Source organism: Cebus imitator, unplaced genomic scaffold (assembly GCF_001604975.1).
Source record: "Cebus imitator isolate Cc_AM_T3 unplaced genomic scaffold, Cebus_imitator-1.0 Scaffold191, whole genome shotgun sequence".
Lineage (NCBI taxonomy): Eukaryota > Metazoa > Chordata > Mammalia > Primates > Cebidae > Cebus > Cebus imitator.
Window position 1 is genome coordinate 3205474 of NW_016107506.1, and position 12652 is coordinate 3218125.

Consider the following 12652-nt stretch of genomic DNA (forward strand, 5'->3'; position numbering starts at 1 on the left):
CATTCCACAGGTTGTCTCTTCACTATGCTGTTTCTTTTGCTGTGTGAAACCTTTTCAGTTTGATGCAATATTATTTGTCTATTTTTATTTTTGTTCCCTGTGCTTAGGAGTTCAAACCCAAAAAACATTTGCCAACACCAACGTCGAGAAGCTTTTTCTGTTTTATTCTTGTAGTTTCACAGTTTCAGGTCTTATGTTGAAGTCTTTAATCACCTCAAGTTGATTTGGGAATATGGGGCAAGATAAGGGTCCAATTTCATTCTTTGATATGTAGATAACCAATTTTCCCAACACTGTTGAAAAGACTATCCCTTACTCATTGTGTGCTCTTGGCATCTTTGTTAAAGGATAATTGGTCACAAATGCATGGATTTATTTCTAGGCTCTCTATTCTGTTCCATAGGCATATGTGTCTGTTTTTAACTCCAGTAGCATGCTGTTTTGATTATTATAGTTTTGTTAATATATTTTGAAGTCAGGTAATGTGGTGCCTCCAGCTTTGTTCTTTTTGCTCAAGACTGCTTTGGCTCTTGGGGTCTTGGCTGGCTTTATACAAATTGTTGGGACAGAAAATACTTTATGTCACTAAGTGGACTATTCAGAAGCTTAGAGGTCATTTTTCGTAATTTTCTTTTTTTTTGGCTGGCTTTATACAAATTTTAGAATTTTTTCCCATTTCTATGGAAAATGTCAGTGGAATTTTGATAATGATTATAGAATTTTGATAATGATTATATGGAATTTGTAGATTGCTTTGGGTAGTATGGACATTTTAACAATTCCTCCAATCCATGAACACAGAATGTTTTTCCACTTATTTGTGTCTTTTTCAATTTTTTCATCAATGTTTAGTTGTTGGTATACAGATCTTTCACCACCATGGTTAAATTTATTCTTATATTTGCCATTTTAAGATGGTTTTCTTGATTACTTTTTCAAACAGCTGAATAGAAAGACTACAGATCTTTGTAGACTGATTTTATATTAACTCTAATTAATTTATTTCTAACATTGTTTTGATGGAGTCTTTATGGTTTTCTATCTCTAAGATGTCAACTGCAGAAAAAATTTAACTTCTTCCTTTTTCTGATTTGCATGCATTTTTTCTTTCTTTTCTTTCCTCTCTCTCTTCCCCTCCTTCCATTTCTTTCTTTTTCCTTCCTTCTTCCCTTCCCTTCCTCCTTCCCTTCCCTCTTCTCTTTTCCCTCTTCTGCCTTTTCCCTTCCCTCTTCCCTCTTCTCTTTTATTTATGTTTATGCCTAACTATCCTGGCTAGGAATTCCAGTACTATGGTGAATAGATTGGTCAGAGTAGGTGCTACAATCTGAACAGTCCTCAAAATTCAAATGTGAAAACCTAATTCCTAATGTGGTGGCCTAAAGAGGTTGGGCCTTTGGAGAGATTTAGGTGATTAGGCTCCACCTTTATCATGAAATTAACAGCCTTATAAAAGAGGCCTGAGGAAGCTTGTTCTCCCTGTCCACCATGTCAGGACAGAGGTAGAAGATGCCAACGTGAAGCAAAGAACAAGCCCTCACTCAGCACTGAATCTGCTGACAACTTGGACTTGGACTTATTAGCCTCCAGACCTTAAAACATTTGTTGTTAATAAGTTACTGAGGCTAAGGTATTTTCTCACAGCAGCCCAAACAGACTGAAATGGTCTTAGAGGAAAAGGTTTCAAGTTTTTGCCACTAAATAGGATGTTAACTGTGAACTTATCATATATGGCTTTTATTGGTAGAGTACATTCCTTTGATACATAATTTGTTGAGAGCCTTTCTTATCATGAAACGATGTTGAATTCTGTCAAATGCTTTTTCTGCAAATGTATTAAGAATATGTTTTTTGTCCTTCATTCTGTTAATGTGGTATATCCTATTTATTGATTAGTATATGTGGAAATATCCTTGCTTCCCAGGACTAAATTCCACTGGACTGTGGTGAATGATCCTTTTAATGTTTAGTTAAATCAGTGTGTTAGTATTTTGGTGAAGACAGTCAGAAAGGACATTGGTCTATAATCTTTTTTTTCTTTTCTTACAGTGTCCTTTTCTGGCTTTGGTATCAGAGTAATCCTGGCCTCACAGAATAACTTTGAAAATATTCCCTCCTCTTCAATTTTTTTTTTTTTAAGAGTTTGAGAAGTACAGTGAAGTTATCAGGTCCTGGACTTTCCTTTGATGGAGGACTTTATTACTGTTTTAATCTCTTTACTTGTTATTGGTTAGTTCCAATTTTCTATTTCATGATTCTTGTTAGATTCTGTGTGTCTAGGAAATATCCATTTCTAGGTTATCCAATTTCTTGGCATAGAGATGCTCATACTGGCTCTTATGATCCATTATATTTCTGTGGTATCAGCTGTAATGTCTCCTTTTTCATTTCTGATGTTATATATATTTGGATTTTTTTTATTTCTTACTCTAGCTAATATTTGTCAATTTTGCTTATCTTTTAAATAAACCAATTCTTGGTTTCATTGATCTTTTCTATTGTTTTTCTAATATCTTCTGCTTTGATCTTCATTATTTCCTTCCTTGTACTAATTTGGGGGATTAGTTTTCTCTACATTTTTTGCTTCCTTGAAGTATAATGTCTGAGATGACTTTTTTAATGTAGGTGTTTATTGTTACAAATTTCCTTATTAGAACTCCTTTTGCCACATCCCATAAGTTTTGGTACACTGTGTTTCCATTGTCATTTCTCTCAAGATATTTTAAAATTTCTCTTTAAATTTGTTCACTGATCCATTGGCTTTTCAGGAGCATTTTGTTTAATTTCTGCACATTTGTGAACTTTCCAAAATTCTTCCTGTTACTAATTTTTAATTTCATACCATTTTGGTTGGAAAAAATACTTGATATGACTTCAATCATGTTTGTTAAGATTTGTTCTGTGGTCTAACATATGATCTATCCTGAAGAATGTTCCATATGCACTTGAAAACAATGTGTATTATGATGTGGGATGGAAATGTTCTATATATTGTCTGCTATGCCTATTTGGTCTATACTATAGTTCCAGCCCAATGCTTCCTTTTGATTTTCTCTCTGGATGATTTATCCATTATTGAAAGTGAGGTATTAAAGTCCCCTACTATTATTGTATTGCAGTCTATTTCTTCCTTCAGATCTATTAGTATTTGCTTTATATATTTAGATATTCTGATATTGGCTACATGTATGTTTATAATGTTGTATCCTTTTAATAAACTGGCCTCTTTATCAATAATTACCTTTTTGTCTCTTTTTACATGTTTTGACTTAAAGTGTATATTTTTCTCATATACATGTAGCTATCCCTGCTCTCTTTTGGTTTCCGTTTGGATGGAATACCACATTTTATTTCTTCACTTTTAGCCTGTGTCCTTACACTTGAAGTGAGTCTCTTACAGGGCACATATAGCTGAGTCTTAAAAAAAAAATACATTCATTGGCTATATGTCTTTCAATTGGATAATTTAATCTATTTATATGCAAGGCAATTGTTGATAGGTAAGGATTTATTGTGTTCAGTGTTTTCTGGGTTTTGTTTTTTGTTTTTTTTTTTAATACAGACCCTTTGTTCCTTCCTCTCTTGCTGTCTTCCTTTGTAATTTGGTGATTTTCTGTAATTGTATGTCTTGATTCCCTTCTCTTCATCTTTTATATATCTACTACAGGTTTTTGCTTTGTAGTTACCGTGAGACTTAAGAAAGAACAACTCATAGTTAATAGGAGTCTATTTCAAGCTGATAATAACTTCAGTCTCATTTATAAAATCTCTATACTTATATTCCTATTGTTTTTGATATCACAATTTACTTCTTTTTATGTTATGCACCCTATGACAAATTATTGTAGCTATTTTTAATAGCTTTGTCTTTTAATTATACTAAAAACGTAAGTGATTTACACAGCACTGAATTGACTATTTTCTTACTATTACCAGTGAGTTTTACACTTTCATATGTTTTCACGTAACTAGCATTCTTTTTCTTCAGCCTGAAGGACTGTCTTTATCAATTCTTGTAAGGCAGGTCTAGTAATGATGAACTCCCAGATTTTGTTTGTCTGCAAGTCTTCTCTCTCCCTTTCTGAAGGACAGCTTTGCTGGGTAAAGTATTCTTGGTTGGCAGGTTATTTTTAGCACTTTGAATAATCCCACACTTTCCTGGCCTGCAAAGTTTCTGCTTAGAATTGGGCAGATAACTTCCTGAGGATTTTCTTGTATGTGAAGATTTTTTCTTGCTGTTTTCAATAGTCTGTGATTTTTGACAGTTTGACTATAATATGTTGTAGTGTAGTCTTTGGTTTGAAAATGACTGGAGACCTTTGACCCTCCCTTACCTGAACATGAAAATCTCCCCCAAGATTTGTGAAGTTTTCAGCCATTATTTCTTTAAAAATACTTTCTACCCTTTCTCTCTTCTCATTCCTTGCTATACCTCTCTTGAGGATATCCCATAAATCATGTAGGCTTTCTTCACTCTTTTTCATTCTTTTTTCTTCTCTGACTGGATATTTTCAAATAACCTGTCTTTGAGTTCATAGATTCTTTCTTCTGCTTTATAAATTTTGCTGGTGATGCTCTCTATTGCATTTTTCATTTTGTTCAGTTTATTTTCAGCTCCAGAATTTCTGCTTAGTTACCTTTTATTTTTAAATAATTTCAATCATTCTGTTAAATTTCTCATTTTGCTTGAGAATTATTTTCCTGATTTTGTTGAATTGCCTCTCTGTGTTCTCTGGTAGTTTACTGAGCCTCCTTAAAAGAATCATTTTGAATTATTTGCCAAGAAATTCATAAATCTTCTATTTCTTTAGGGTTAATTCCTAGGAAATTATCATGTTCTTTGGTGATGTTATGCTTCTTTGGCTTTTCATGTTGCTTGTTACTTTGCATTAATGACTGCATATTTGATGAAGCAGTCACCTCTTTCTGACTTTATATTTTGGTTTCAGTGGGGAAAGAACTTCTTCTTTAGGTGAGTGCAAGGACACCAGTTGGGTGCAGTGTGACAATTCTGACTACAGTAAGGGCATAGCAGTGTAATCTCTGTACAGCTCTATCAGCTGATGTTGGCACTGGCAAAGATTACAGGGATGCTTAGCAGCCACTGTCCACAGCAGCAGCAAGGGCTATTGGGTGCTCCAGTCATGAAGACTGGTAGGTTCCTCCTGATCTCTTTTTCTCCTACCAGGTAAGTTGTGGCCAGTGGAATCCCTCTTGGCACTGGGCCTGACTTGCAGGTACATTTGCAGTGGTGGCAGCAATGGTATCTCATATGAGGCATCCATGAAACAGCCAATAATTTGGATTCTGGAGCGAAGACATGTGTAGAAATCATGGCTCCAGGGTCTGGGGCTGAGGTGGCACCCATACCCAGAGTACAGGTTCCCCCATTCTCATATTAGTAACAATGTCCAAGATGCGAGTGCTTGTGGAGCCACCAGGGGACTGAGATAAAAAGCAGCAGCACACAGAGAACTACAATGTTTCTGGGGTCTGAGGCATGGACTCATTCACTGTGGTACAAGTAGTTTCACAAAGAAACCACAGCTCCAGTGCCCACGGTACAGATTATTCCATATAGGCTGGTTCTTGTTTCTGAGGCATGGGCACACAAGGAATTACAGAGGTTCGGGGGTCCAAGGAGTGGGCTAGTACATTGTGGTGATAATTCAGATGTCAGAGGCACAGATGCTCAAAAAGTAACAATGGAGCCAATGTTCATAGCACAGGTGTATGCAAAGCAATCTGGGCTCTAAGACTTGGTTTGAGGCTAGTCCACAGCCATGATGACTCTTGTGTTTGAGGTGAGTGTGCATGGTGGTTCAGAGTCTGGAATGTGGATATGTGGCCATGGAGCCAAGGCCTGGTGTGTGGTCATGCGTGGGGCAGTTGAAGCTCTGGAGTCTGGGGCTCATATCAGGGTTGGGAGGGTGGTGATCCCAATCCTGGAACAGCAGTTCCTTCTCGGTGGTGGTGGTGGGAGTAGGGGATGCAACCACATCTTCTTCTCTGGGGATCCACGGTGGTGATGGCTGTTTATCACCTCAGTGGCAAATTTATTGATGTTGTGGCCAGTGGTGACTATGGTAGCACCTACCATAGGCTGATACTGATAGCCCCCACCCTTCTTTGTTCTTAGCCATCTCCAGATGTCTCATGTATGCCAGTCTCCCCAGCTATTCTTTTTCTGCAGTTATCCTCTGGATTTCTGTTTGTTCACTCCACTGTGTTGCTGCAGATTCTTACTTAAACATTTGAGCCCTCCCGAGGCTACTTTTATTCATGGAAAGATGTCTAGTTCTTATTTTTTGTTCAGGAGTGAAGACTGGTGTCTCCTACTTGACTAATTTGCTTGTATCACTATGCTGAGCTGTGATTTCTTGTCAAAATTAGGAAAACAAAGGTGATCATTTCCCCTGATAAATACAATTAACACTTGGATAACTTCTGCAAAGGGGCTTTACTATTCTGCTTTCTCCATGTAGGATATACATGACACTTTGTTTCATCTATGAAGGTGGTTTATTTTTAAATCAAGGTATATAGAACTTTTAAGTGACACATATTATATAGAAATCTCAAAAAAAAGTTATATTATGATCACTTGTAGTTTTCTAAGAAATATGGTCCAACAGGATGAGTTTCTTCACCTCTCCCCAGCCTGTGGGAATCAAGGTAATCAAAACAGTTATTTACTTGGTCATCCTCAGATATGCTGGAGTGAAGAGAGGATTGTGATTCACTGATTTGATAGCAATATTTAAAGAAATTCATACATATACAAGCAAGCTGATGCTTTTTTACATTAAAAACTTCAACTTTACAGTAATATCTTAATTTTCCCTTGGCAGTTAAAATAAATAAAACACCTTTTTTCCTGCTTTCTTTTGGTGACGTGGATGTTGAAAATGACTCAGTCAATTTAACTTTGGCCTAAGCCAGCTAAACTCTGTAGATACAGAAGTACAGCCTAAATTTGGAATTAGAAGATCCAGGCTAACGTCCCAGCTTTGCCGTTAGCTAATTTAACAACACTGAAAAAAAAAATCCAGTAAACACATAGACGTTTAAACATCGTGTTACTTAAAAAAAAAAAAAAAAAAAAAAAAGCCTTTTTAAAAACAAATGAGCTCATTTTAACTGAAGTATTACTTTCCTCAAAGATGTCCGCATGCCACAGTAGGCAATATTTCTTGCTTGGGCATGGTAGCTCATGCTGTGATTCCAGCAGTTTGGAAGGCCAAGGCAGAAAGATAGCTTAAGGCCAGGAATTCAAGATCATCCTAGGCAACATAGCTAAACCTTGTCTCTACAAAAATTTTTAAAATTTAGCCAGACATGATGGCACACATCTGTAGTCCTAGCTACTCAGACAGGAGAATCCCTTGAGCTGAAGAGTTCAGACTATAGTGAACTATGACTGTGCCACTGTACTCCAACCTGGGCAACAGAATGAGACCTTGTCTCTAAAAATAAAAATAAAAATAAAAATAAATAAAATAATTATTTACCATTTTTAGCTACTAGTCCATTCACAAGTACACTTTTGAATTTCTGCCCTTAACGTCCCTTCCACTTCTCCCACAAAAAGGAAAAGGTTCTTCACTTAAATATCATTTGCAAGTTCCCTAGAATTCACTCGACGTTTTGTTTTCCTTATAAGCAAAATAAAACAAAATTCAACTCCTCCCATCTAAGCCAGACATGCAGGGAATTAAAATAAATAAATAAATACAAAGACAGCTTGTAAACTCCACATTATACAAATATAAACTTACTCTTGTTTATAATTAATAGTGAAATGTTATCAGTCTCTTTGCCCTTTGAATCTTGGCAGTGAGTTCCTACTCCTATTTACCCAATTCCTCAAAGGGAAATACTGGATCACCTTGCTTTTCAGTTCTTGTCCTTTCCATTGGCAAAACAGGAAAGCAAGAACGAAACTATGAGTATTCATTTCTATGGGTCTGCAAAACATTAATTATTTTCTATTTTTCAATCTGGAAAGAGTCACCCAACAGCTCTTACTAAACATGAACAATTCCCCTTTCTTCTTTGATGAATGCCTAAAACTGCTGAAAAGAATTCCTTTAGTCAACTCTGCTTATTTACATATCTAAAGAACATAAAGAAAAATTGACTATATGAAGACCAGTTTAGGGAAATAGTGGGATTTTTTTTTCCCCAACATTTGAAACAATTGGGTGATTTGGAAGATACTGGTAGGTTTCCTGGAATAAGACAAGGAGCCATATTTATTCCTTTTCTACAACCTTGGAGAATTAAAACATGCCTGTGTCAAAATCTGTTTTTCTCCAAAATGCAGCCTAAAAAAATGTAACTGATCATCATCAGGAAAAAAAGAAAAGAAATGCTAGAATTTTATGGGTCTTCTACCAGATGAGATATAACATAATTGTAGCCAATTTTTATCAGTGACTCACCCACATAACCTCACATTTAACCAGTTCAGTGCTCATGGACCTGGCTGGGCTCCCTCACCAAATAAAAAGAACATTGGAAGAAAAAATCCATCCATCTTACAGTAGAATTATATCTGAAACCTACAAAAAAAATAAAGTCCCCCTTTTATGCATTCCAAAGGAAAAGTGACTTTTTTTTAAACTTTGAATGCATACTAGCCTCTGTACCAAAAGTTATTATTAAATTAGTAATATCATTAAAGTCAATTAGTAATATCACTATGAACTAATTTATTGCCTATATTTTTGGAGGAAAAGTAAAAGAGCCAAGACAAATATATATTTAAAACAACAATAGTAATTGTAGTGACTAATGTGAGTACTTTCCAATTTTCTAAAACAACTATATTTCTTCCCAGTTAACTTTTTGATCAAAGCAAAATTTGTTTTTCCTATGAGGGCTATTAACTCAAAGAAAAATAGAAAGCATATAATAATAATAAAATCTAAAAATTTTTTTCCCGCCCCCTATTCCTCTAAAATCTAAAATTTTTAAAGTAAATATAATGCATTTTACTTATCAACTTTAAAAATTGTAAACATTATATTGTAATAAAATTGTTACTTTTAAATGTCCATATTTTTGTATATTTCATTTATTCAGTCATCAAACATTCATGGGGGTGGTCTATGATGTACAAGATACATCTTGTGGCCAGTTTAATATTAGAAACAAAGAAAGGAACGGAAAAAACATCAAGTAAAACAATGCAACTCCACAATGAAATTTTTAAGAACCAAATATAGAAGAGAGAAATTTCAGATTGTGAGCCTCAATGCTTATGTATTTACACTACATATACAAAAAACCAGAAATAGTCATTCATTCACTCAACAAATACCAAGCAATCATTAAACAGAAGACAATGCTAGGCTCTATGATAAAAGAGTAGTACTAACACTCAAGTTGCTTAAAATTAAGTTGAAGTCAGCTTTAGTATTTACCACTCTGGACCTATGATTTAAGCTGAGAAATCAACATATTCAATAAAGACAATTAAAATTCATATTGGCACTCACTTAAAAATTTAGAACCACAAAATGCATCTGTTTATTTGCTATTTTACATTTAAGGTTTAATTCTGAACATTATATGTTAAAAATACTCATCTAGATTTGGAAAAATCTTTCCACAAATGTAGAGAAGAAAATAACAAAAATAAACTTATAAGAATATTTTAAAAATGAATTTGATGACCTAAGATAGAACTGATTAATTCCAACTTTAAAAAACAGAAACTTTTTATCACACTAAGAGATATGACTAAAGTTGTTATTTGTTCTCAATATTTAGTCTTCAAAATTAATATAATATTGAGTACAGTCTTTCCCACAAAAAATCTATTAGTGTTAACAAAAATATTCAAAACAAACTTTTACATTTAATGTTTGGGAAGATGTTTGAAATTAAGAAATGCTGAATAGATTTCAAGTATTAAGAAAAACCCAAAGAACAAAAACAAAACAATTATGAAATAATTCAGTGAAACCAAGAATATAAAGAGCTGTCACTTAAATTTAGTATTATTGATTTGTATAGAATAGATGAGTTTAAACTTAAACTTTATTTGACCTCTAAAAATTCAGGTGGGGTTTAATAACCAAGGCATCAACTGTAATATTAAAAGGTCAATAATGCAAGAGGCCAGAAGCCTACCTTAATGAACTGATACTAAATTTCTTAGATTTATTATTTTAAAACTTACATCTAGAGTCCCTGAATCCCCTCTAGCTGATTATGGGAAAAAGAAAGATATTATCAGAAAGGCAGCCAGGCATGGTGGCTCACACCTATAATCCCAGCACTTTGAGAGGCCAAGGCGGGCAGATCACCTGAGGCTGGAAGTTCAAGACCAGCCTGACCAACATAGAGAAATCCTGTCTCCACTAAAATTACAAAATTAGTTGGGCATGGTGGCACATGCCTGTAATCCCAGTTACTCAAGAGGCTGACGCAGGAGAATCACTTGTATTATATTTTTTTTATAGATGGAGTTTTGCCATGTTGCCCAGGCTGGTCTCCAACTACTGGGCTCAAGTGATCTGCCCGCCTGGGCCTCCCAAAGTGCTGGGATTACAGGCGTGAGCCACTACTTCCAGTGCAAAAGTTTCTTATTCCTGTTTCTAGTTTAAAAAAGACAAATCTTTCCATTAGCTCGTCTCAACAACAAAAAAATACTTAATTTACTAAATGTGCCTACTAAATTTCATTAAAATACTTCATGAGTATTGCATGTACAAAAATTGGTAAATTTTCAGAGTTCTTTCAAAACACATATACCTAATAATTCTTGTAGCTATATGTATCAGTGATGCAATGTTGAGAAAATAGCATGTTACAAGAGAATAAGCATGTGTTTAGAATCGTATATATGAGCAAAATCCTGTGTCTGCCACTTACTTGGCTTGTTAGCCATGGGTAAGTTACTTAACCCATGCTGAGTCTGTTTCTTAAGTGAAATAAGGATAACAACTACCTGCTAGGGTTGTTGAAAGAATTAAATGACATATCATATGTTAAGTAACTAGCACAATGCCAGTCAGAAAAATAATCTGTGTTCATTAACTACTATAAATTCCACATGCAAACAAATTTCAATTACAGTGATATCAGAATACTAAATGACTAGAATGTTCACTTTGCTTAATGTTTTATTTCTCACTATAAAAACTAATATACTGATCTTCTATTTATTAGTAAACATTAATGTGTTTGGCTTCTAATTCTGTAAGTCTCATTTATTTTTGAGAATTTAAAAAAGTTTTTTTTTTTAACTTTTATTTTAAGTTCAGGGGTACACATGCAGGATTGTTACATAGATAAATGTGTGTCATGTGGGTTTGTTATACAGATTATTTTATCACCCAGGTTTTAAGCCTAGTATCCATTAGCTATTTTTCCTGACCCTCTCTCTCTTCCCACACTCCACCATTTAAAAAGCTCCAGTAAGTATTGTTCCCCTGTACGTAACCATGTGTGATAGACTTCTTTCTCCCCAAAATCCCATATATACAAAAGTAATTCACATCAGTTTTGGACGATAACAGATTCCCTGAAAGCTAGATTAAAAATTATGCTTTATTTGACCATTTCAATTAAAATCAGGTCAATTAAATAAAATTAAAAATTCATTTCCTCAGCATCACTGTCCAAACCTCAAGTGTTTAACATCCAATTAAGGCTAGTGCCTATTGGATAGCACAGATATAAAAGATTTCCATCATCTCAGAAGTTTTTATTGGACAGAACGGGTTTGTAGTGTTATCACAGTGTGATAATTAAAACTATTTTTCTCTGCTTCTTATTTTTTTGATATCTAGATACCTCTCTCTCAAGTACATGCCCAAAAAGGAAGAGGTTGTGACTACATTGCTTACACTGAGTCTTAAGATCTAGCACACAATAAGTGTTCAATAGATATCTTACAGCTAACATTATAGTTTTGTTTTAGTTATACTAAGCTAGCCAAAACTGACTGAGTTGGAAAAGGCCAGTGATGAAAGCTATGAATACAGCTATGAGTAGAGAGTTAAGGAAAAAAAGTAGAAGGTCAACATACATGTACTCTCAACTGATACACTCCCAAACACCATGAGGGTTCCCTATGTGCAGACTAAATTTTTTTAGTTAGCTACACATATTACACATATTAACTAGATGACTTAAGCAAAGATTAGGCCTTGTCCACAGCCTATTCTATTCAAGAATAAAAAAAATGCTTATTTATAGCTCATTAATTTTATTATTCCTGTATGGGTTTTTCCTAGATAGAATAGTTGAGTAAATCTATTTTTAAATAGTATATATATATACTGACAAACAATAGTTAAAAATAAAAAAGAAACATTTTAAAGCTTCACCAAAAGTTTTATAACATAAAAGATTATGGCAGCCAGGCACGGTGGCTCACATCTGTAATCCCAGAACTTTGGCAGCCAAGGTGGGTGGATCACAAGGTCAAGAGTTCGAGACCAGCCTGACCAACATGGTGAAATCCTGTCTCTACTAAAAATACAAAAATTAGTTAGGCATGGTAGCACATGCCTATAATCCCAGGCACTCAGACGGCTAGGTAGGATAACTGCTTGAACCCAGGAGGCAGAGGTTGCAGTGAGCCAAGATCATGCCACTGCATTCCAGCCTGGGCAACAAAGCAAGACCCTGTCTAAAA

At 34.7% G+C, this 12652-nt stretch overlaps 1 protein-coding gene across 5 annotated transcripts in view; it reads right to left on the reverse strand.

Moving 5' to 3' along the window:
* The window catches only part of KANSL1L (KAT8 regulatory NSL complex subunit 1 like), a 144663-nt gene that overhangs the window by 114055 nt on the left and 17956 nt on the right, over positions 1–12652 (reverse strand). The window lies entirely within an intron of this gene.